General features: G+C 40.7%; 1 protein-coding gene and 1 pseudogene across 4 annotated transcripts in view; one reads left to right on the top strand and one right to left on the bottom strand.

Moving 5' to 3' along the window:
• PLCB4 (phospholipase C beta 4) overlaps positions 1–25165 on the top strand; it is a 360059-nt gene that overhangs the window by 140464 nt on the left and 194430 nt on the right. The gene's annotated exons all lie outside the window — the stretch shown is intronic.
• On the bottom strand, positions 14291–14520 carry LOC142861415 (uncharacterized; annotated as a pseudogene).

Genomic DNA, 25165 nt, shown 5'->3' with positions numbered 1-25165 from the left:
CCTCCTTCATTACATTTATTTGGACTATCCACTTTCCCTGTGTGGTGCTTGTATTATCCTTAAATAGGTCATTTTTCATCAGCTGTGTTATAAATGGTCCCTATGAAGAACTATATGCTTAGTGAATATAAACAGTTGATTTCAAGAGTTGAAAAAGAAAACAACCCAACAGAGCTCAGAAGTTTTATTAAATATTTTAAGTTTAAAGAAGAAATCTCTCTATATTAAGTGGTATAAATGCCAGGCATTTGACTTAACAAAGACTTTGGGTGGCTCCAGGTTCTGGGACAGCAAACATAGTCATAGTTTGTGGGCTCCTCTTCATCCCCCATACCCAACAGCACCTGATCAGACTTGGAGCCCCGAATGTCACCTGGTTCTTGGTTGTTACCTTTGTGTTAGTCTTGCCTTCCTTCCAAACAGAAAATACTTCTGTGTTTCCTTCTATCTTCTCCTAAAAATAAAACCATTTGGCCTCTGCTCTAGCATCATTCAGTTGTTGGATATCTTGAATTATGAGTTGTTGTTTTTTTAAAACATTGAACTGAAATGTGATTCTTTTATATTATCTTCCCATAGTCAAAATTGGAAACATCTAGACCTGGGAAACTGAAACTTTTCTGATTTTGTCTTGAAATGTCTGCTGTATTTCCCAGTGATTCCAATAATAATCAGCTCTGATTGTGTGTTAGTTTTTTTTTTTTTTTATGGCCTATTTACATCCACAGTAGACATTCAGAATATATTTTAGGTTCTATGATGGCAGAAGGTATATTTTAGGTTGTGATTATATGTCATATTCAACTGAGCTTTTTATCAGTGTTAGTCAGTAAACTCCTAAAATAGGAAATATATATAGAGAGAACAACTTTTATGTATTTATGTAGAGAATGACTGTTTTGGGTTAAATTATCCTCACCTTTGCATTGGCTGACTCTTGGTAAAGACCAATTTATTAGTTTAGTCAAACCAAAGTCTGCTTTCAAGTTTCATAAAAAGAAAGCAAGGAACCTTTGATGACTTCTCCCCTGTCGTGTTTAAGTTTAGAAGATATACTATTCTTTTGCAAAATCTACTTAATGTTGGGGATGCTTTCTTCCTTTGTAAATGATTTAAAATTGTTCTTATTAGATATTGATTATATACAAAATTTATAACATTAGTATTAGGCATACAGCTCACCAAACTTAATGTTGACCTTTCTTTCTTTTTACCTCTACTTTAGAGACTTACATGCTATCCTGTCTTCTTTCACACCTGGAGATATATATAGCTAATATCTAGCTATTAGCATCTTTTTTACTAGATCTAATATCTACGCTCTAGGCTTGCTTGCAATGCTTTTTAGGAATGAAGATATTTATTGCTTATTAAACTGTAAATACTGCAGTTATTTCAAACCCTTGAGTTTTATAGAAGTTCTTATCCATGGTGCAACAACAGCAACCACAAAAACCTGAGGTTTTGCATTTTCTTAGAGCACATGCATGCATGCCAAGATTCTTGAGAAGAGTTCTCCAGAAGCAGACTTGAGATGAGGATTTCTGCTCAAGTGTTTTATTAAGGGCTCCCAGGAGAAACTAGTGGTGGGGGGAAGGGATGGAAGAGGGGAAAAGCCAAGCAGGGGGATGATTTAAGCAAACTGCCTGCCCCAGCCTGATGCCTGGGGGGCTCTGGGACATAATTGCTCCCTAGTGTCTGTTTCTCTTCAAGGCAATGTTTCTGAGCTTTTCCATTCTGGCATTATGCATTGGCTATGGGCCGGTGGGAGAGGGACTGTCAACTTCCAAGCACTTCTGCTCTCTTCATCTGCAGGTGAAGCAGCTCTGCTGGTTGCAGGGTGTTGCTTTTAAGGAATTTGCAGGTAACATCCCTTAGAAGCAAGGCATGTACAAGTGGGGAGATGGGCACACAGACAGTTAAAGGGACCTAGTGATAGCTGGACAGGGCCCTGAGTATGTCTGCTCTACCAAGCAATATGCAGTCTTACTGGCTTCCTGTCTCCTGCAGGCAGTTTTATCCTTAGGACATTTCTTGGTGTTAAGCTAAGTACTTTCAGAAGTTATATAGAATTCATTTTTTTTTCCTTTTGAAAATATAGTGAGCTACTGCTTCAAAAATCTAAGTTCTAAAGTGATTGCAGTATTGGGAGACACCTGGTTAATTTCCAGCAAGTAGAATTTCTACTTATATTAGCATTAGAAAAAGAAAAGCTGAAATTTCAAAGCTTTCCTTAGAAGATTATCTCTGTGGATGATGATTATAGTGCCCTGAAAAAAGAGGCAAGGATATTGTGTGATTGTATGATTGGTCGTTATTCTTACTAGAAACATTTCCAAGCATATACATTACCTTTATTATTTTTCATTCTCATATCTTTTAACCATTCTTTATTTCCTAATAGCTCACCTTTGCCTTTAAAAGTATTTTCTTTTCATAAACTTTTTAAGGAAATACATAGTGTTTCCTTGGGTACCTTCAATTCAGTTTAGCACAAAATTTCATGTTTGTCCATCTGATCTCCTAGACTAGCCCTGTCTGGTAAAAATGGCATGTGAACACCGTAAGAATTTGAAATTTTTATGTATCCTCATTAAAACAACTAAAAGAAAACAGGTTATGGCATCCTAAGTTGGAGGCTGGAAAGTGTAAAATTACAGATGAAATTAATTTTAATAACATATTTAACCCAGCATATCCAAATGATTATCATTTCAACATTTAATCAATATAAACATTATTCAGATTTTACTGATTTTTTTTTCATATAGTGTGTATGTTATGCTTATAACAAATCTCAATTCAGACTAGCCACATTTCAAGTGCATAAAAGCAACATCTGGCTAGTGGTACTTTATCAGACAGTGCACCTTTAGAATGTTATAGAAAAACTCTGGTAAAAGGCTCTGCTCCCTTTAAGATAAGACTCTTTGTCAGTGCTTCTGAGTCTCCCAGCTTGGTAACCCTATTCTGTAAGGAGATGAGGTGGCACTGTCCTCCAAAGAAAGTGAGCTGATCTGTCCTTGATGGGCCATTGTGGCTTCCATTTTTGGACTTCATGCCCTGTAGGCAAGGATTGGGATTAAAATGATAGGGTCTGGCAGCTCAGATGTCACTGATAACCTTCAAAAGTGAAGAATTATAGGGGTCATATTTTAGAAGAATGTGGGTCTTGAATGGAGGGTAGAATGTCAAAAGATTTGAAAGAGGAAAGGAGGGTATTTCAATAGAAAAAATTTTGTGTGTGTGTATATAAAACATGTGTCAGGGGAAGAGTCTAGAAAAGTTTGGGTATACTGCTTATATATAAACTCCAGAAGCTGGGATGTTAAACATAAAATTATTAAGGTACTTACTGGCTAAATTGAAATCAGGCTCAAAGACTTGGCTTTTACAGCAAACGAAATGAGTTATCATCATGATCTTCTATATATGTTAGAATCTGTTCTGGTTATTTATCGTTGTGTGAGAAATCACTTGAAAATATAGTGGCTTGAGATAACAGCAGTCACCTTTTTACCTCTTACTTTTTCTGGCTCAGCATCTCTCCCTCTCCATGTGGCCTGTCTTCATGGGCAACTTTGAGCTTCCTCACAGCATGGCGGCCTCGGGGCAGGTGGACTGCTTGCATGGGCTCTAGTATGTTTCTTCCAGCTGACAAGGTGGAAATAGCATTACTTTATGACTTAGCCTTGGAAGTCATGCCCTGTCACTTCCATCCCATTACAGTTTTCCTCCCTTATCTGCAGGGGGGTGCATTCCATGACATTCCCCATTGTCTCCCAACCTGCAGTGGATGCCTGAAACCACAGTTAGTACCTATCTCTATATATAGTGTATTTTTTTCTATCTGATAATCAAGACAGTTGCATCAAAGGGATGATTCCAGACAGAGTGAGATTGTTTCATGCTACTCAGAATGGTACACAATTTAAAACTTACGAACTGTTTATTTCTGGAATTTTCCATTTAATATTTTCAAAGTGTGCTTGACCCAAGGTAACTGAAACCATGGAAAGTGAAACAGCACATGTCCAGTTTCAAGAGGAGGAGACGTACAAGTCCGCAGCTGAGTGTTAAAGTCACTTTGTATGAAGGGGATGTTGTAGCTATTTTTGGAAAATACCACCTGCCATAGGGACCTTGTCTGCTGCCCCTGCTGTTCACATCTTACCCCTTTGAGCCATGCTCTGAGAATGGTCTACCTTGAATGCAGCATTCATTCCTGTGCACCCTTCTGGCACTGGGTCTCTCTCTTCTTCTCTTACCTGGCAAGCTGGACTGGGCAGCCCTTAACACAATCTAAAGTCTTCAGCTTAGGCCCTGAATGGCCAACCCTGACCCTCTGTATATATTTTTAATTATCCTCCCTTCTTTACTATTAGAGGTCTTCCCAAGTGATGGGCACACCCCAGCCTAAAATATTTTCTTCCCTTTCTTGATATGTGGAGGAATTGAGAGATGAGAGAGAAAAGAGCAAAAACAAAGAGGAGGAAGAATTTTCTAACTCCTTACTCCTCTTACCGAAAAGGCAAACCTTTACCCACTAAGAACATCCTCTCCAGAAGAGAGAATTCTCCACTTTGGCCAACTGCCAGGTTTTGCTCACAATCATTCCATTTCTAGGGTGGCTCTCTGTTGCTCTGTCTCTGAAAGATAACTTTCCTAATATTTGCCAAGGTCAACATTCTGCCAAATACTGTTCCTTCTGGTTTTCATAGGAAGATCTCCCTTCTTTGCCAGAATCTCATCTTTATGTCAACTTGGGCCTTGAAAGTAGGTGCATAGTGAGCATTCACTTAACTGTCTTTTCTCTCCCTGCTCTTGCAAAGTCACAACCTTCCACTAGAAAAGATAAAATGCCAAGTATGTTAAGAGTTTAGGTGAAGTATAGTGGGTTTTGCAACTTATTGTGAAATACATTTAAAAAACAGAGCTGATGGATGGATAGACTGATGAGTAAAGGACTAGATACTCAGAAAAATCTGGTAGAGCAAGATGGTAATAGAATCTAGGTATTATACTGTGTGACTGTATGTACCATAAAAAAAATCGTTCAACTTTATTTTGAGTGTAAAACATTAGAGAAGGATTAGCCATACATTATAGTAGTGGGATACATTTTAGAAGAAAATATTTATTTTCCACCTACAAACAAATGCTCGGGCTTGTCTTGTTTTTCAGTTCAACTTTTAAAAGGTTGCATTAGCATCGTTAATTGTTCCAGCTTCAGTTTCCCCTCAAGGTTTGAAGAAATTGGAAAATGTCTAACAGTCCAGTATAGACAAGTAGTCTAACATTTTCACTGTTGCCCTTATATTTTCTAATTTCTTTGGCTGGGCTTCTCACATATTGCTTGTGAGTGTGCTGCTGTTGAAGTCATTATGATATTACAATTGCTCTTCTGTGTCATTTCCCAAGGGCTCTTGTGGTGGTGACAGTAAGAACTTCTTATTCCAAAGACAGGAGTTCTTGTCCCCTCACCTGTTCTGCATACTCCCATTATGATTTATGCATTCTGAATCTTTTCTAGACCTGAAATGTGAATTCCCCCCCACCCCCTGCAATGGAAATGTTTGCTTTATTAGGTCGGCTTCTATAAAGGAAGGGGGAAAAAAGGAGTTCAGTTTAGCTCCCTACCTGTATCAATAAAATGTTTAAAGCCATTGGAAATTATTGCATTTGAAGGGTCCTTAATTACTCTTCTGAAATGGGAAGAGGAGCAGGCATGTTTACTGTCCTCAGGTGAGAAAGGGCAGTTTGCTGAGGACTGAAGACTGAAATAAACACTCCCAGGAGAGGAACCAGCCAGTGACCTTGGACTGCAACCACCTCCCAGATCAGTGGCTTCATTCCTTTCCCTATTTTGTGGGCTGCAGGGGGGATCAAGTGTCACAAAAGCAGGAAGGGAGCAGTTTGAGGAAGACTCCAGAGGCTCTGCCGGTGAAAGTGCTGACGTGATCTGCTGATCCTGCCCGTATGGCTGGAAAACTTGTGGTTTTACGGAGAGCATTCAGGTAGCTGGCCAGAAAGCAGGCCTCTCCAGAAAAATAAGCTGTAAGAAACTTGTTGGAACAGTAGAGCTTTTTATACACCCCAAGAATACACTCCAAGAATTTGGCTAGTTTCAGTGCATTTTTGTGGTAGAGATATGTTAAAGAACCGATATAGAGCTTATAGAAAAACAGAAGTCAAACCCACTTCTTCCAAGCAATTAGAGGTTTTCTGAAAAACTGGATTATGGCTTCTGGTGACGTGTTACATTTGTCACCTGGCTGGATACATCATGGTTATGTAAGAATCCAAGGTCATGATGATTTACCCAAAGACACCTATGTTTCCTAGTAAGAGTTTTATGGTATTAATTCATATATGTAGTTCATTGATCCATTTTGAATGTGATATGAGGGAGGAGTCCAGCATCATTCATTTGCCTGTGGATCCCCAGTTGTCCCAGCACCATTTAGTGAAGAGACTATTCTTTCCCCATTGAATGATCTTGGCAGCTCTGTCAAGAGTCAGTTGGCCATAGATGTATGGGTTTATTTCTTTACTCTGAATTATGTTTTATTATTCTATATGCCTGTCCTTATGTCAGTAGCATACTGTTTTGATTACTGTGTTTTTGTAGTAAGTTTTGAATTTTGGGAAATGTGAGTCTTCCAACTTTGTTCTTTTCCAGTATTATTTTGGCCATTCAGGGGTCCTCCTCTTCTGCTTTTATTATTGTTGTGTCTGGTTGCAATTCTTGAACTGTGGTTTTACACCTCAGGAGAAAGCAGCAACTCCAGTGAATTAGCCATGTTGTTGCATGTGGGATTACCATAGGCATGGTGGAATCCAAAGGCATGTCTTGCTTATGATCACTCCCTAGAAACCTTGATGAGAACTGCATTAGTGGTATTCACAGCAAAGCCAGTGCAGGCTGCTGGGTTAATGCTGCTCATTACAATTTGAGGGGGTCATGTTCCAGGAGCATTTTGGAAAAAAACAAATTTACAACCTTCCTATTTGCAGTGATAAGTAGAGATTGTTCTGATTTATGGATATGTTTAAATGTATTAGTTATCTTTAATCATAGAAACAATTTTGGAAAAAAAACCATAAAAATGAGCTGAGATACAGGCATCAACATTAGGAAGAAGTCAGAACTGGGGTGAGACAGAGTGAGGAGGAAGGCAGGTGATTTTGCTGGGATCAGTTGCTGAGATGAGTCACATTTGTTTCTAGCGTTTTTGACCTCTAGACTGTTCCTTTGAGCGTGGCAGGGACTATGTGGGATTTTCCTTTTGGAAAGAGCTCTTAGCTGTGAATCCTCAGCAACTGCTCTTTAAGCATTTCCAGATGGTCCTTGAAGTCCTGGTCTAGTGGAAGCTGAGAGATTGTTCCTGCAGGGGAGGCTGGGAGAAACTGCTTTAACCCCTGGATACCTTGACAGTGGGAAGGTATGATAAGGAGCTGACCCTCATTAAGATATAGTTAGAAGCAGGGACATAGTGTTTATGTGTATATATATATTAGACACTCATGAGCTTGGAGCACTGAGTGAAACATTCCAATAATTTTAACAGAACTGCTTGGATTAGACAAATTAAACAAGGTAGGAAGAAATGGGCAAGGGCAAAAGACCCAGGGCCATCTATGAGGGTAGAGGAGGTTAGCTTCTGGACCCACTGAAGCTGAGAAGGAGAGAACTCTGAGAAGCAGATCCCTGAAGGGCAACAGCAACAGGCCTGACCCAGGGACCAGCCAGAACTCATCTCTAAAATCAGAATACCTTGGTCTTCAAGGTTTGGCAGGAGCTTACAACATTGCTGTGAGAATAAAATTCTTATCCGATGCAAACTACAACAAAATTAAACCCCATGCCTTTAGAGAGTGCCTAAAACATAGTAAGTGTTCAATAAGTGATAGGCGTTATTTTTGTTAAATACAAAAGAGTGGCTCTTGAAGGTCACTGTATAAAAGCAGCCCTTTTCCCCTTTTCTAGGCTTTCCAGGGGAAGTGTTGACTATAACCTCCTGTCTAATTCATCCACTGTGAGACTTTTGTTTCTCTGCAGGAGTAGGACTAGGTAAAATTGCATTAAACAGGTACAGAGAGAAACTCCTCTCTGTGATTGTGTGCTTTCAGATCAATTTCAAGTGGGAGTACTGGCCATTTTTTAGCTGCTAAAAATGGATTCAGAAATTCTGCAAAGGACTGGTTTTAGGACACTCTGCCGCCAGCAGAAGGCCACATGTCCCCTGAATGTGGTCAGTGCCTTTCCCAGAGGTTACCACGCGGTGGGGGAGACCAGTAAGCAATGTGCACCCTATAGCGGGAAATACCAGGCTGTAAACAGGCAACCCCTCTCATGGTGGCACTGTTGGTAGAAGATTCTCTTCCTTATTTTTTTAATGTGTTTTCCCAAGATGTGGTGAACTTGTTTTTTACTTTATTTGGTAACTTTAATATATTAAAAAAAAATGTACAACAAATATGGATTTTTTGTGTTTAAAACCTTTTTTTTTTTTTTTTTTTGCCCCCTTAAGATTAAAAAGAAATCATCAGAATGATTACCAACGGGGCAAAAAGAGAAATATAGTGCACATTTTTTTTTATTCCAAAGGCAGCGAAAATCAGCTAGGGCTGCCATAACAAAATAAACTACAGCCTGAGTGGCTTAAACTCACAGTTCTGGAGGCTGGAAATCCAGGATCAAGGTGTTGGCAGGTGTGGTTTCCCCTGAGGCCTCTCTCGTTGGCATGCAGGTGGCTGCTTTCTCTCTGTGTCCTCACTTGGTGTTTTCTCTGTGTGCACACATTCTGGATGTTTCCTCTTGTGTCCAAATTTCCTCTTTTTATAAGGACACCAATCATATTGGATTAGGACCCACTCTAACAGCCTACTTCTAACTCAGTCCCCTCTTTAAAGGCCCTACCTCCAAATACAATCGAATTCTGAGGCACTAGGGGTTAAGGCTTCAGTGTATGAATTTGTGGCAGGGATGCGATGTAGTTCATAATTGGCAATATAGGGCAAAAGAACACAGATAAAGCAGGAAGCAAGAGCCAGAAAAGCAGATCAAAGTTTAGGGCCGTGAGGCTCAGGAAAAGTTGTAGGAGGGGAATCTGTAGATAGCTACTGAGAAAGAAACTATTTCCCTAGCTCTCAGTGTATCAGTGAGCTTTTGCTATATAACAGACTATCAGGAAAATAGAGTAGCTTAAAACAGTAACCGTTCATTCAGCTCACAATTCAGTGGGTTGGCGGTTTGGGCCGACCGTGACTGGGAAGTCATTTTGATCTCCATTGGGCTCACTTACGTGTCTCTTGTCAGCTGCAGAATTTGCCGAGGGCTGGGTGGCCTCGATGGCCTTAGCTGGGATGGCTCGTTTCTCCTCTGTGTGTCTCTTGCCTTCCAGCAGAGTAGCTTGGGCGTGTGCACATGATGGCAGCAAAGTCCCAGAGCAGGAGAGCAAAAGCACATACCGTTTTTGTCACATTCTATTCTCCCAGGCAAGTCACGGGCCAGCCCAGATGCAAGAGGGGGAGAGATAGACTCTTTTAGGTAAATGGCTTTGGAGAAAAGGCATATTCGACTATGAAAGTTCTGTGGCCTATGATATTTTATAATCATAACAGACTTTGCCTATACTCATGAATCAGAAAGTAACAATGTGGAAAGGAATTATGAGTGCATTTATTTATGGGTGGTAGTTCTGTATTCCCAAATTGGGATACATAGTTTTAATCAGAACATTTCTTCCAATGCTGGGTGTCTTACTTTCCCGCATGGCTCGATCTATCCAGATCACTGGGAGAGAGATCCTAGTCAGGAGAGCTGTAGGTAACAGTTTTCTTTCCATGTCCTACAAAGAATGTAGCCTCTGTGGATGAGGCAGCCCAGTGAAAGCCGCCAGCCATTATCCCCTGGGACTGGGTCTCATGAAGCTGACAGAAGAATGGGGACTCTGGGGGTCTTGTATGGGGAGGGGGGTGGCTACTTGAGAAAATCCAGCCATAACACCTTATATGGGAGAGTATGCTATATATAAACTCTCTTACAAAGAGCTACCCCCTTCTTACCAGATTTACTAGTCCTTGGTACCCACACGGGGCTCTGTTAAGGGAGGCCTCCCTCTAATTAGTTCAGTATGTCATATAAAAAAATGCTGTATATAGCAGCTGCTCCTTAGCCTCATTGTGGGATAGCTCCAGTGCACTGAATTTCCATAGAGATGAAGAAGAACATATTAGCGTCTTGGAGGGCAAAGAAAGGAAACTGGTATGTAGAGTCTGAAAATTTCAATATTAAAGTTTTATATTTGGAAACCAAAATATACCAATTTTTAGTACATTTACATAAAGGAACAGTTTAGCAGATGCTTATAAAGTTAAACATACACTTACCATTTGGTTCCAGCAATTTCACTCCTAGGTGTTTTTTTCCCCCCAAGAGAATAAAACTTGTATCTATACAAAGACTTACAGATGAATGATTATAGCAGCTTTAGGCATAATAGCAAAAACCAGAAACAACCAGATATCTCCCAACAGGCGATAGATAAAGTTATGATGTATGCATGCAATGGAGTACTGCTTAGCAGTAAAAAAGGAACTGATTACTGATATGAACAATAAATTAGAGAAACCTCAACAACATTCTGCTGAGTAAAAGAGGCCCTACATGCAAGGATAAGTGCTATGTCTTTCATTTATAGAATGTTCTAGAACAGGCAGAGCTAATCTCTAGGGATGGAAAGCAGATCGATAGTTGAGACATCTGGCGTGTGTGTGTGTGTGTGTGTGTGTGTGTGTGTGTTTGGGGAGGAGGGTGATATTAAAGGGGCCTGAAGGAACTTTTGGGTTGATGGGCAAGGCTCTAATACCGTGATTGTGGTGCTAGTTACATGGATGTGTTTTATTGTCTGTAACATATACCTCAATAAATTTGGGGGAAACTGCCCATGTTTCTCATAATACAAGGCATTGTTACATTAGGGCAATGTAAAATTTTTGTGATCATCAAAAGGGAATGTAGATTTGAGTAAAGATTACAGCTTTAATCTGCCTTTAGACTAGCAATTGCTTATTTGTCTCCAAATTGTTCATTATTGGAAACAGCAGGGAGGAATAATCAAGAAAACTGTAGAAAGTCTCCTCATATTGTACACCTTGCTCATGTGACTAAGCCAACATCTTTTTTATTGAAACCAAATTTGGAGAATTCTTTAACAGAAGTGTGGAAATGTCACAGAGTTGAACCATGGTTGCTACAGCTGGGTAAAGTTAATAGGTCATTTTCAACATTTGATGCAGTGCAAATAACTAAAGATATACTGATGTCAATCAGATATTATTCTTTGATGAAAACCAGAATGTTAAAATTTGGTAAATGTTTTATATATGCTATTTGAGTTCTGCAAGGGACAAAAGTAAACAAGAACAGGAGAAAACCAGTCCTTTAAAATTATTTGGAAGTGTCCAATCTAGAACTTGCTGCTAAAATCCTATTTTGGCCTGTTCATTCTCTGATTGTTTAAAAGATAAAGCTGAGAGAAAAATATATTTGTCATGTGTTTATTTGGGTTCAGTGCTGGATGTAACTTAGTAAGAACAACCAATGTCTTTTCTTTTAGCATCAAAGGATTCATGAATTCCCAGATGTCATTCATTCCTCAGAGTGCTAGAGACAAGAATTTATGTTGTCCAAGGCTGACGATGCCAAAATGAAAGCAGATTTTGTTTTACTTCTTAGCCAAATTATAGTCTACTTGGAATGACTAAAGCATATCTCATTTTCATTTTACTTTGATAATCCAGAAATGAGTTTCAGATTTCATCATCTTAATGTTTTAATATTAAATGATAATGATGTGGGCCCAGAAAAATTTTATATTTTCTTCTTCATTAGTGGGAAATAATGGCCACTTTTTGTATCTTATGTCTATTATTCATTTAGCAAATATTTATTGAACATCTACCCTGTACCAAGCACTGTTCTAAGCACTTGGAAGAGAGCAATGAACAAAGACGCATCCCTGATCTTATAGAGGAATATTTTCCAGTAGGGGGAGATAGATAAGAAAGAAGTGCACAAATGAAAGAACAAGATAATTTCATGAAGTGATGAACACTAAGAAAATGAGGTGACAAATAAAAGTAATAGAGGCTGACTATAGTTAGGGGAGGTGATTCATTTGGATTTGTGGTCAAAGAAGATTGTACTATGGAGGCGATGTTTGAGCTGAGACCCAAATGACTAAAAAGGTCCAGGTATGTGAAGAACAAAGGGGGTAGAACTTTCTAGATGGAGAGAACAGCAAATGCAAAGACTCTAAGGTTGAGATGAACTTGTTGTGTTGAAGTAACAGCGGCCAGTGGGGAACTAGTAGGGAACAGTGGTGGATAAAGTCAGGGGGTGGGCAGCAGTCAGGTATGTGATCACCTTCAGACCTTGGGAGGGCATTTTAAAAATTATTATTGTTGATGTTTCTTGTTTGATTTAAAAGGCATGTGAATTCATTGATAGACATGATCTAATTTATATTTAAGAAAATCATTCTTGCATTGGAAAATGAATTGGGGTTGTGAAGTTGGAGATAAGATTGGAAGCAGAAAAGTAAGTTAAGAAGCTATTGAGGCTGGACACGGTGGCTCATGCTATAATCCTAGCACTCTGGGAGGCCGAGGTGAGAGGATCGTTGGAAGTCAGGAGTTCAAGACTAGCTTGAGCAAGAGCGAGACCCCGTCTCTATTAAAAGAAAAAAATAGAAAGAAATTAGCCAGACAACTAAAATATATATATAAGATATTATTTGGGCATGGTGGTGCACGCTTGTAGTCCCAGCTACTCGGGTGGCTGAGGCAGGAGGATTGCTTGAGCCCGGGAGTTAGAGGTTGCTGTGAGCTAGGCTGATGACACAGCACTCTTACTGTAGCCTGGGCAACAGCGAGACTCTGTCTCTAAAAAACAAAAAACAAAAAAACCACACACACAAAAAAGAGGCTATTGAATGAGCACAAGAGAAAAGTCTTAGACCTGAGTGCTGGAGGTGGTGATGGAGAGAAAATAGGAAAATTTGGGAAGCTTTTAGAAGCCAGGGAAACAGCGGATGAATTAGATATAGATGGTAAGGGAAAAAGTGGCACCGAGGAGGACTCCCAGGGTGACAGATTGAACAACAGGTGAGAAATTTACTGAGAAAAGACTGGAGGAAAAAAACGGGTTCTTGAAAAATCAAGTGTTCTGCTTCAAACTTTAAAGTTTTATGTGCGTGTTAAGTATTCAGGTGGAGATGGCAAGTAAGCAGTTGGCTGCGAGTCTGGAGCAGCTGGATCTCTGAGAGCCAGGATGGAGATGTGAGTAATGGAAATAGAGGTGGCCTTTAAACCTCTGTGACCATCTGCAGTCACCCAGGAAGAGAAAATACACATAAATGGGTCACTCAAACATGGAGAGGTTAAGCAGACCAAAAGAGGTCAAGATTGAGGACACGTAGCTGGTGAGGTCCTAAAAAATGAGGAGAGTGTGGAATCATTGTCACCAGGAAAGAGAATGCTCTGAGAAGGGGAGAGAGGTTAATTGGGTCAAATTCTGTCGAGATGATTGATGGGAACAGAAAGGCGATTGTTGAATTTCACAACGTGGAAGTCACTGCAGACTTTGAAAAGAGGGAAGAAATCTAACTGGAGAGGTCTCAGGAGAAAGGGAGGTGAGAAACCGAAGTCTGTATATGGTGACACTTTAAAGAAATTGGGTTGGGGGCAGTATTATCATTGGAAAGGGGCACAGGAAGGAGAGACTGGAGGTTTAAGGTGACTGTATAAAATACTCATTTTAGAGAATAGAAGAGTAAATATACTAAAGAAAGATTTCAAGACAATCTTTGGGTGTTCATTTGAGATTTAAAGCAAAGACTGGCGCATTTGGCTGTGGATTTTTCTCCAGCCAAACTTTGTGACTGCTGTTGCTTAGTAGACAATGGATGAGGTGTAACCATATTCGGGGAATTAGCAACGTGAATATGATGGAAAGAGAGTGAGACAAGGGAGTGAAGAGTAGTTGCAAGGTGTGATGGACAATGGATTTAGGGTTAGTATGGAAAGAAGGGGGCCCAAGAACCATGATGGCTAGTGAAAGTGTGGGAGGGTCAGTGGGCTGTAGGTGTCAAATTGGTAATTGTTGGACTTGGCATTTTAATAGTAGAGAAAATAAAAGATATGGATGATTGGGCGGCAGGGCAGGGGTACTTAAATGTGATTTTGAAAGGGAGTACAGTGGCTGGTGATGATGTCAATCAGCTGCACATAGGCATGGTCGAATGCAGTTGAATGGACCAAGATACCTTTGGAAGTTAAAATGTCAAGTCTTTTGACCTCCCTTTTGCTTCTGTTAGGCCATAAGTATTAAAATTTATTGATCCATAGTATTACCGAAAAATGTGGAACAGTGTCTGAGTTCATTTTGGCTGTAGTTGATGTAAACTGACTCTATTTCTACACTTGATCTTAGCCAAAAGGCCGAGAAGCGATGACTCTATTTCTATAGAGCAGACTTTTCCCCATAGTGGAAAACATGACTTTTAACAGCCAACAGACTATACATATTCTAGCCTCAGGCACTGAGAAAGACCGGTCTCTTGTTGAATCCCACTTTGAAAATCCCCAGGATGACAACGACTGGCTGATCTTGAAGCTCACATGGGCCCAGTCGTCTTTGGCTGGCAAAGTTCCCAGATGTAGAGGTGGGTTGTTGGGCAGATAATCCCATCAATGCCCCCTGCGAACACCAGCTGGTTTACATCATTAAGTGAGTAAGAAAGGCGTGGGCAAGACACACTTGATGAACAAACTCTTATTGGAGAGGGATGAATGTAATTTAGACTCCACAGTCACTGTTTTTGGATCTTTCACAGGGGTGTCTGGATCTTATTAACTTACCTTTTCAGTTGAGTTCAGCATGAAACCCAGCAGGCTGTGATTGCCTGTATCTATTCGAGGCCAAATATCTCTGTTGCCTAGTTGCCTTGGTTTGTCTGTTATTTGTTTATAAAATCTCTTTATTGAAATGTGATTAACATACATTTAGAAAAGCATATAGATCATAAGGGGATAGTTAATTGGATTTTCAGGAAATGAATGCACCCAGGTAACTTGATAAATAGGACATTCCCAAGACCCTGGGTCCCTACCCCCCCGCCCCACACCTCTTCCCATCATTGTCCCTTCCCCAAGGATAACCTTTCTCTTGATTTTTTTATACCATAGATTAATTTTGTCTCTTGTTAAAAGAGGCAGATACACTGTCATGGGATAAAACAAAAAATGTTTAAATGACCTATAGTTCTGAGCTTCCTTCAAGACCTGAAATCCTTGCTGCTGTTCTCCTCCCCCTCCCAGAGCAAGGAAGAATAACCTTCCAGCATAAAGAACTCTCAGAGCCTCCTGGTAATTGTGTAATGATATAAATTGACAGGACACAGATTTCTTTTTTAATAGCCAGGCTTTTCCTTTTGTGTTTTTGCTTTTGTTTTTGTTTTTGCAAACATGAATCTCAGAAGCATTTATAGCGAGAGTCCTACAGGGAAGAACCTATTTAGACTAAAGCTTAATTGCACAAGGTAGTGTTTAATCTTTCATTTGTGTGTCCATAATGGAGACGGCTCTCCTGATAAAGGTAACAGACGCTGACTTAAGTGCTCTCTGTCCTTCTGTAACAGAGCAGGGCTGGGAGATGTCAGACACCGAGGCAGGGCTTTCCTGAACTCATTTTGGATTGATGGGAGAGGCACTTATTCCAGACAAGCAGGAGCATTCTACAAGAGTTTCTATGGAAACTAACAATGTCAGATGAGATCAACGGCTGAACGCTGTTTCCTCCAAAGGCGGCTTAGGTTATATGATTTGGGGTAAAAGTTAGCCTGGAAGAAACAAAAGAATAAGATCATTCCTTTCAGGGGAATGGAAAACTGAACTGTGTTTTATTAATATTTACCCAACAACACACAGATTGATCTCATTATGTGTCAGCCACATATGTCATTGTGACACCTACGTGATAGTTTTTATTCCAGTAACTTCCCTACGTGATCCCTTAATGACACATTTAATCTGTCACAAATATACAGATTATGGAATAATGAGACACTCTCCCACAGGTCTTAGGAGAGAATGAATGAAAAAAGACAAAATAATTTTAAAACAGGGCTGTTCTGTGTTATATATTTTATTATTCCTCACTTTTCTCCACTGTGTTTTATTCTTTGGGGTATACACTACATATGGGAACATGTCACACATATGCATACTCGTATATGCTAGCTTTTGTTAGCTGTGGCGTAAGATAACTAAAGTGAAATTCACAGAGGAGAGGAAGGTGACAAGGACCCGATTAAGATAGGAAGGACGCTGAGTGTAATGCTAAGGAGTTTGGCCCTTTTCTGGTGGGAGATTTTTACTGGTATTGTCAAGGGACCACAGCATGGCCGAGGAGCTTGTTAGAGTTGCCAGACCTTGGTCCCTCCCTGACCTGCCTCAGAATCTCTGGGATGAGGTTTAGCAGTGTGTTTTCACAAGCTTTCCAGGTGGTTCATTGTGCACACTAAAGTTTGAGAAGCACGACACCAGACCTCAGCTCTTGAGAATATAAACCAGTAGTGTCGCCAAAGTTTGCTCAAGAAAAGAGGAATACTGAGTGGCGGCAATAGATGTTTTGCATGGGAGAGAAACACTGAACTAAACACAGTTAGACACTTTTCTTTACCATAGGATTCCCCGAGCCCAGAGTATTCTGATGTGTATCGCAGGGAGTTATAGTATACAGTGCTTTCCCAGTTGTTTTTCCATAGAATCCTTTCTTTTTTCTTTCTTAGTATTTTTTATAAGAACGAATGAAGGCCCTAGTATTGCTTGGAACATGTGGGGACACATCATGGAGGGCAGTAACAAGCCAAAGACAATTTTTCATCAGGAAGGGAATGAAGTGGCATGGGGAGAGCAGTGCTCTGTGGGTAATCATGTGGGGACAGGCAGGTTTTGATGACTGGGTTGGGTGCGGGCTGGGGATTGAAGGAGGAGGAAGTGATGAGCTCGGCCACTGGTAGGGAGGCTCTGGAGTGGTCCAGGTGAGAGCATGGGGCAGCTGGACTAGAATGGTGATGCTGAGAGGGTGGAGGTGGGCTGCTGTAGGAAGGACTGGGCACCTGTGCATATAGCACCAGCAAATACTATTTTGACATTCAGCTGTGGAGGAGTCCTGCTGTCACTTCAATACAAGCAAACAGCACATGGCCCACAGATACAGTTTCTGAAAGAAGTGGTCCTTTGCCAATAGCCTGAGGTTATCACCTGGTCGGTGGATGCAGGCTGTTGCACGGGTATGTGCTGTGGGAGAGTGAGTGGAGGTGACAACCCCAAGGGACACTTCATCTGTACAGAGGTGTCATCCTTCAGCACAGGGCAGGAGTGCTGGGGAACAACGTTGCCTCTGATTTCCAGATCTGATCTTATACATTCACGTCGTTTCTACAGATGACACAGTCACTGGGCAATGCCACATTTCTGGGTGGCTGCTCTCTTGACTAACTTTGATAACACAATACATGTGTCTGTGATTTTCTGGGGCATAAAAGGAAAGTGGGAGTTGTTAGAAGTTCCTTATTATGGAGGCTTTCAGTACAATTTCCATGCTGTAAGTGGTTACTCAAAAACAATCAGATTATAGTCAAGGGACTTTCAGATTTATCTCAAAGAGTGCCCTCCTATGCCTCTGAATAGCCAACTGGGTCATCTATGTTGAATAATTAGTTGGGAAAGTGTAACATGTTAGTTTTTTAATAAGAGTAGTGTATGCATATGTTAAAAAATCTGTGTAGAAAGACATAATAAGATGGATCAATTCTTGCACTCCCCCTTAATTGCTTAGAAGCAATCACTATGACTATTTATGTTTTTAATTCTTCTGGTGATCATTGCTATAACCTAAGTCATATCTTCGGTCCTCCAGTACTCAATCGATCAGTTTTGGACATTATCTGTTGACTTAATGAATAAAGCTCTAACTCATCTAAACTGCAATCTTGACCTTTGATACATTACTATTTATAGTTCTTCTGTAGGTGGCCTGGTTAGTTTAAATAGCATTCTTAACCTTCTGGTTCTTGCTCCTTCAACATGTGAAAGTCCGTCTTGACTCCCCACCATGGAAGATGGTGTTTGATCTACTTTTCTCCCTTTGAACTTTCTTCCTTTCCCTCCCACTTCTTTTAACAGTCCTCTCACTTTTACATTGTCAAGTATTTGAGCCTTTCTTTTGTTACCTTTTTTCACATCTTTTATCATGATAGCTCTGCTATGTCATTACAGATTTATCACAAACTGGGTTTTAATGGATAAATAGCATGGGAGAGAAAAAAGTAATATCTTTCCTACACCTGGCTCAACATCCATGGCTGACACCCTTATAATGAAGACAGATTAACAAGAGAAAAGCATAACACATTTATTTAACCAATTGTTCCATGACACAAGAGCCTTTAGGAATGGCCATCAAAGACCCAGGGAAAACTATGTATTTTTGTGGACAGTCGCACAGAAGTATGATTGGAGGACAAGGGTATGATCTCATGGTAAAAAAAAAAAAATGCGGGGGACCCTAGCAAAGTTTGTTCAGATTCTTCAGGGTGTATGGATAGAACCCTCTGGAATGAGGGTCTTATGAACTGCTTTCAGGGGAGGTAGGTTAGAGAATTGCTTTTATGATTGTGTTTCAGGGGAGAAAAAGGGGAGGAGGCAAAGTGACTGGTAAGGTGCCATATTTTTCTGGTAGTATATTCTGAGCCACAACCATAATACTTAGTGTTAAGCAGTTCTCATCATTTTCTTAACCATCCTATTTCCCTCTGCTTGCCTCCTGGCCAGTTATCTCTTCCATTCTCTCTGCAACCCCACTGTATTATAAACCACTTGATAACCTCAGCTTCCTAGCATGTGACTTTTTGTAACCATTAAGTCCTGTTTACTGTGTCTGATTACCCCTCCTGCCCCCAGGCAGCTCCAAGCCAAGCCCAAGGTGATCCCCCACAGGCATATTCCAGTCTGTAGCCTTCCCTGCTTTGGTTTCTGACTGCACTCTCCTCTCTGCATTTTTGTCCTCATCATTTTCTTTTTTCTTTTTTTTTTTCTCCTGAAACAGAGTCTCGCTTTGTTGCCCAGGCTAGAGTGAGTGCCATGGCGTCAGCCTAGCTCACAGCAACCTCAAACTCCTGGGCTCAAGCAATCTTGCTGCCTCAGCCTCCCGAGTAGCTGGGACTACAGGCATGTGCCACCATGCCTGGCTAATTTTTTCTATATATATTAGTTGGCCAATTAATTTCTTTGTATTTATAGTAGAGACGGATCTTGCTCTTGCTCAGGCTGGTTTTGAACTCCTGACCTTGAGCAATCCGCCCACCTCGGCCTCCCAGAGAGCTAGGATTACAGGCATGAGCCACTGCGCCTGGCCTGTCCCTATCATTTTTTCTTCCCTGTTTGCTCTCAGTCCTTTCTCTTTTACCTGTTGTTTCTCTTCTTTATTCCCCAAACTTTCATTTCATTGGGGTGTTGAGAGCCTGTAGGGGAATGAGAAGGAGAGAATGGAGACAAACACAAGTTTGGTCCATGACCCTCCCTAGCAATTATGTATATACATTTGTCTTCTGCTCTGATGGATTATGGTTCACATCAGAACTTCCTTTCTGCATTTCCTGCGGGTAGCAGAGAATTGAATTGTTCAATTCACAGAAATCTCAACTAATTCACTGAATAACTTACATTTCTTCCTCCATTTCCCTTCTCCTAAGGTTTTGGAATGAAAGGTAGTACCTGTCAAAGAAATATTTAAGCTTGGTTTTCTTTGAAATATTAGCAGAACAGGAAGTAAATAAAAAAATCAGTAGAAAAAAAATTTCTGGTGGATTTAGTTTATTGTTTAACAACAAAGGAACTGCTAAGTTGAATGAAGGCTCCTTCGATTTCAGCAGTAATGAATTTATGGCTAGGGCAGATAATGTCACATCTCTCCCTTCTTTCCGGTTTGTCTTGTCCATTCATACACCTCCTTTGCATTTTCTGCTCTCAGAGAAGCTGGAATTGGTCTATCAGTTTGGCGATCATTCTTTTATTCCTCCAATGACAAAACAGTAACAACACGTGTGCACACACACACACACACACACACACACGCAAAACCCTATATGAGAAACCTGTGAACCAAAAGCAGAGTGAGAAACAAAACTGGCAAAGCATAAAAGGAAAGGAAATAAGGGAACTATGATTAGTGTTGACCAACACTCAATATGACTGTCCAAGTCAGGATAGTTGAAGGATGAATCACCGGATACATTCAAGGACTGTGTCTAGAGTAGCAATAGAAATGGGAGGCTTTAGGCCAGTGGCTTAAAGCCTGGAGGAGCAAAAATGGGGATTGCCCTCTCCCTAGAGAACAGGTCTTGGGAGGAGTCAGGCAGGTGGAAGTCATAACAAAGTCAATAGAATCATAGAGTCAAGCTGTGGCACGTCCAGAAGGTCAGGTGCTCTGTCAGTTACCTGACCACACCAATGCTGCATAACTATCACTCCAGAGCCTTGGTTTATAACAGTGAATATTTTATTTTTGGTCACAAGTTGATGGTTCGGCTGGGCATTTTTGCTGCTTTGGCCTAGGCTCATTTGGGCTTACTCATGGATTTTTGGTCAGCTAGTGTGTCAGTTGTGGGGGCTGGCCAGTCTTGGATAACTTCAGTTGGGATGACTCAGCTTTGTTCCATGTGGTCTCTCATGCTCTATCAGGTTAGCCTGGGCTTGTTCGTGACACCTGAGCAAGGTTCCAAGTGAAGTAGCAGAAGCTGGAAAGGCCTCTTAAGGTCTGGACTTGGAATGGGCATGTGCCACTTCCTCATTCTCTTGGCCAAAACAAGTCCCAACTCCAGAGTCAGAATGGGGAGAGACTTTAAGGTTATAGAACAAAGGGCAAGGATGTGGGGAGGTTATTAATTGGAGGCATCAAAGCTCTCTGTCACAGGCTCTTTTTTTTTTTTTTTTTTTTTTTTTTTTTTTTGAGACAGAGTCTCACTTTGTTGCCCGGGCTAGAGTGAGTGCCGTGGCGTCAGCCTAGCTCACAGCAACCTCAAACTCCTGGGCTCCAGTGATCCTTCTGCCTCAGCCTCCCGGGTAGCTGGGACTACAGGCATGCGCCACCATGCCCGGCTAATTTTTTTTTATATATATATCAGTTGGCCAATTAATTTCTTTCTATTTATAGTAGAGACGGGGTCTCGCTCAGGCTGGTTTTGAACTCCTGACCTTGAGCAATCCGCCCGCCTCGGCCTCCCAAGAGCTAGGATTACAGGCGTGAGCCACAGCGCCCGGCCTCTGTCACAGGCTCTTAAACCAAACATTGTGTCTGGGGACTGGGCAGTTATTTGGTCAGATTTGTGGGTCTGGGTTAAAGTTTAGAGCAAAAAACAGGAAGAGTCCTTATGAAGAGGTCAGCTTTAAAGAAAGGGATTTGGGACCGGGCGCAGTGGCTCACGCCTGTAATCCTAGCACTCTGGGAGGCCGAGGTGGGAGGATCACTCGAGGTCAGGAGTTCGAAACCAGCCTGAGCAAGAGCGAGACCCCTGTCTCTATTATAAATAGAAAGAAATTAATTGCCCAACTAATATATATAGAAAAAATTAGCCGGGCATGGTGGCGCATGCCTGTAGTCCCAGCTACTCGGGAGGCTGAGGCAGAAGGATTGCTTGAGTCCAGGAGATTGCAGTTGCTGTGAGCTAGGCTGGCACCATGGCACTCACTCTAGCCTGGGCAGCAAAGTGAGAGAGACTCTGTCTCCAAAAAAAAAAAAGAGGGATTTGGGATAGAACCCCTGAGAAGCTCCTTCTTTAGGGACAAGGGGCAAGTTCTCTGAGGACCAAATGACAACCAAAGGATGGCTCATGGTCCCTCCACAAGCTTGCCAAAGGGGGTGATATTAATAATTCACTTGAGCCAAAAAGAGAACTGTTTCATTTGGGGGAATCTAATCCAATATGAACAATGGCAGTAGCTTCTTAAGTTTAGGCATTTTCTGATTTACTTATTAGTAGGATTGAAATAGGGGACTTGAATGCTCAGTGGGCATAGTTGAGACTCTCTTGCTGTCCTTTGGGCTAGGCGGTTTAGCTGGGGCTTTTACAGGCTTGGAGGTGCTTCCTCTTTGTGCTCTACCCAAAGCAAGGCATTAGAGTAGTGGTTCTCAAAGTGTGGTCCCCAGATGAGATGCAGGGAGCAGCGTCTGCATCACCTGGCAGCCTGTTAGGAATGTGGATTTTCAAGCCCACCCCAGACCCAGGAAATCAGAAACTCTGGGGGTAGCATCCTGGAGTCTGTGTTTTCACAGCCCTCTAGGTGATTCCCATGCATACTTGATATTGGGACAGCAGATTTATAATTGTGTGTGGTTTTGACAGGTTTAAAAGAGGTAGAATAGCTAGACAGAGTTAGCAAATAAAAATATAGGACATCCAATTATCTCTGAATTTCAGATCATCAATGAGTAAAATTTTTAGAGGCATACTTATACCAAAATATTATTTGTTGTTGATCTGAAAATCAAATTTAACTGGATGTTCTGTATTTTATCTGGCAACCCTAGAAAGAGGTATAGGAAAATTGTAGAAAGTTCAAAGAACATCAAGACCATTAACAGGATAGAAATTCTAGAAAGAAAGGCTAAAGAAATTGACTTGGTGAACCCAGAGAGGAAAGCACTGGTGGAATTAATAGGTTGGAAGGTTTTATTTAAAAGGAGAATGCTGCTGAGTTGTTCTTCATGGCTGCTCAAATTAACCTAGAAGAGATTTCTCTTAGAAAAAGGTTAGACTTCCTGTGAGTAAATGGCTTGAGTGAGGGTTCGGAGGGATTTTGTGATTCTCAGAGGTAGCTAGATGCATTTGGAAATTTCATGAGATTTTAATGCAGCCGGTCCTTCAGCCCATGTGAGAGGCATTTTACCAACAGGAGGTTGGAGCAGGTGATTTCTCAAGGATCTTTGTGACTTCTCTAAGATCATTTGAATTTACACTTTTTTTGCATTCTTGTTTTTGGAAAAATTTATTGTCTTTTGATTATTTTTCAAACTTGAGTTTATCTTGCGGGTTGGCTTTTTTTTTAGAACTTGAATATATAAAGGAAAGGCAGTAAAGCAAAATTGTTAAGAGGCTGCTTTAGAACCAGACCACATGGTTTCAAATCCCAGCTATGCCATTTCCCAGCTTAGGCTAGTTTGTTCCTCAACTTTCTCATCTCTATAATGGGAATTAGTATTAATTAATCTCTCATCGGTTTTATGAAGCTTAATTGAGCTTATTATGTAAAATATATAACAACTGTGTTTGGAATGTAGCTAGCCTTCATTAAATACTATATTATATTCTTAAGGACTTGACTCTCTATGTATCCAGAGCATTCAGTGATTGTTGTAGCCAAAAGCTGGTGTTGAATGGTCAGTTCATTGCCATGTATGGGTGAAGAGTCCCTTGTGAACAGTAATGTCTTGGCCCTCTCTCTGAACCCTAATCTTGAGGTGTTGGCTTAAGCTGACAGAGATGTTATTCTGTGGTAGTATTACTGCATCTTAGGCAAGGATCATTTCTCTTTCTCTACCCAGATGAACTTTCCCACATGTTCCAGAAACCACCAAGAGAATTGTGTTTCACTTCCCACTACAAATTGAATTCAATTAAAAAGCTGTAAAGGAATGCCATATAATGTCACAGAGAACATAATGACATTTCCAAAATATTTTTGAGAAACTTGAACTCCAAATCAATTTAGTTCTGCTAGTAAGGACAGAGATTTAGTCATGGAAAAATTTTAATATGACGACTAGTTTTTATCAGAATTATGGATCCAATTGAGATTAGTTACTTTTAGAAATTTGATTTTGCAATGAGAATCAGCTGATCTTCTTTCTTAACTCCTATAGGGGGAAAAAGATAATACTGGCCACATACAATGCATAATTGCTGTCTACCAGTGATTGAAGCATTGGGTAATAAATCCCAGTCCTCTCTTAGGACAACAGTTTAGTCATTCTATTCACAACTCTACTGTAGTTACTTGATCAATAAAACAATGTTTAGATAGTTAGGTTTCTTTTGCTGTTTTGCTGAAAAGCTTAAATATGTTCTTTAAGTTCTTTTTGAATTTGTAAAGTGATAGCCACCCAGTCATGCAGTGCATGAATTCTCACAGCAAGTGGTGATGGTTGTCATTTTTCTTTCAATAAAGAAAATGCTCTATATTGCTTTTATCAATGGCTTAGAATAGTAAGTAATTATTATTATTCTGGAGTCCAGGGGGGCAGTGGGCAGTTGAGGAGGCTTGATTGATCTCAGGCTCACTTGTATGTCTGTGTCACTTAATGCATTGGCTGGTGTCTGTCTGGTCAAGAACAGCTGCCTCCTTTTCCACACCTCTGGGATTTGGCCTGTTACAGGTTGAGGATGGGATACCTGGCCCATGTGCCTCTCATCATCCAGAAGGCCAGCCCAGGCCTGTTCACATGGTAGAGGCAGGATTTCAAGAGGGAAAGAGAGGAAGAGAGAGAGTCTGCAAGTAGGCAAAGTTTCTTTGAGACCTAGGCTACGAATTGGCACACGGTCACTTCTGCTGCATTCTGTTGGCCAAAGCAAGTCCCAAAGTTGGTCCAGATTTCATAAACTGCAGAATAGAGGGAATTTGGTAAAACGTACCCAGACCTCCTGGGGGGCTAAGGAGGCAGGTGCTCCAGGCAACTGGTGACCTAATTTCTATGCCTGGACATTACACAATGGTTTGATGTCTGTGGGCTGAGATAAAATGGGAAGAATATTGTTAATGTGGCCTCCATTTCCTCTCAATAGAAATCATATACTAATATCTTTTGTTCATTCCTTAACTTTTTTTTCAAATTCTTAAACCCCAAAATACATTTCTTCATTGCACAAACCACTGGCTTACAGCAACATAATATTTATCAATACAGTCAAGCAGAATTAATGCATGGATTCTCATAACACTGAAAACTACAGTATTATGGACAGGGTTTCTAATTGTATTGTGACCTATTAGCTCTCATCTTATGAAAATAAGATAAATGTCGGTATTCCATGTATAT

Source organism: Microcebus murinus, chromosome 16, assembly GCF_040939455.1.
Source record: "Microcebus murinus isolate Inina chromosome 16, M.murinus_Inina_mat1.0, whole genome shotgun sequence".
Lineage (NCBI taxonomy): Eukaryota > Metazoa > Chordata > Mammalia > Primates > Cheirogaleidae > Microcebus > Microcebus murinus.
Note: the sequence above shows the minus strand (reverse complement) of the source record. Positions and strands in the feature narration are given on the sequence as shown.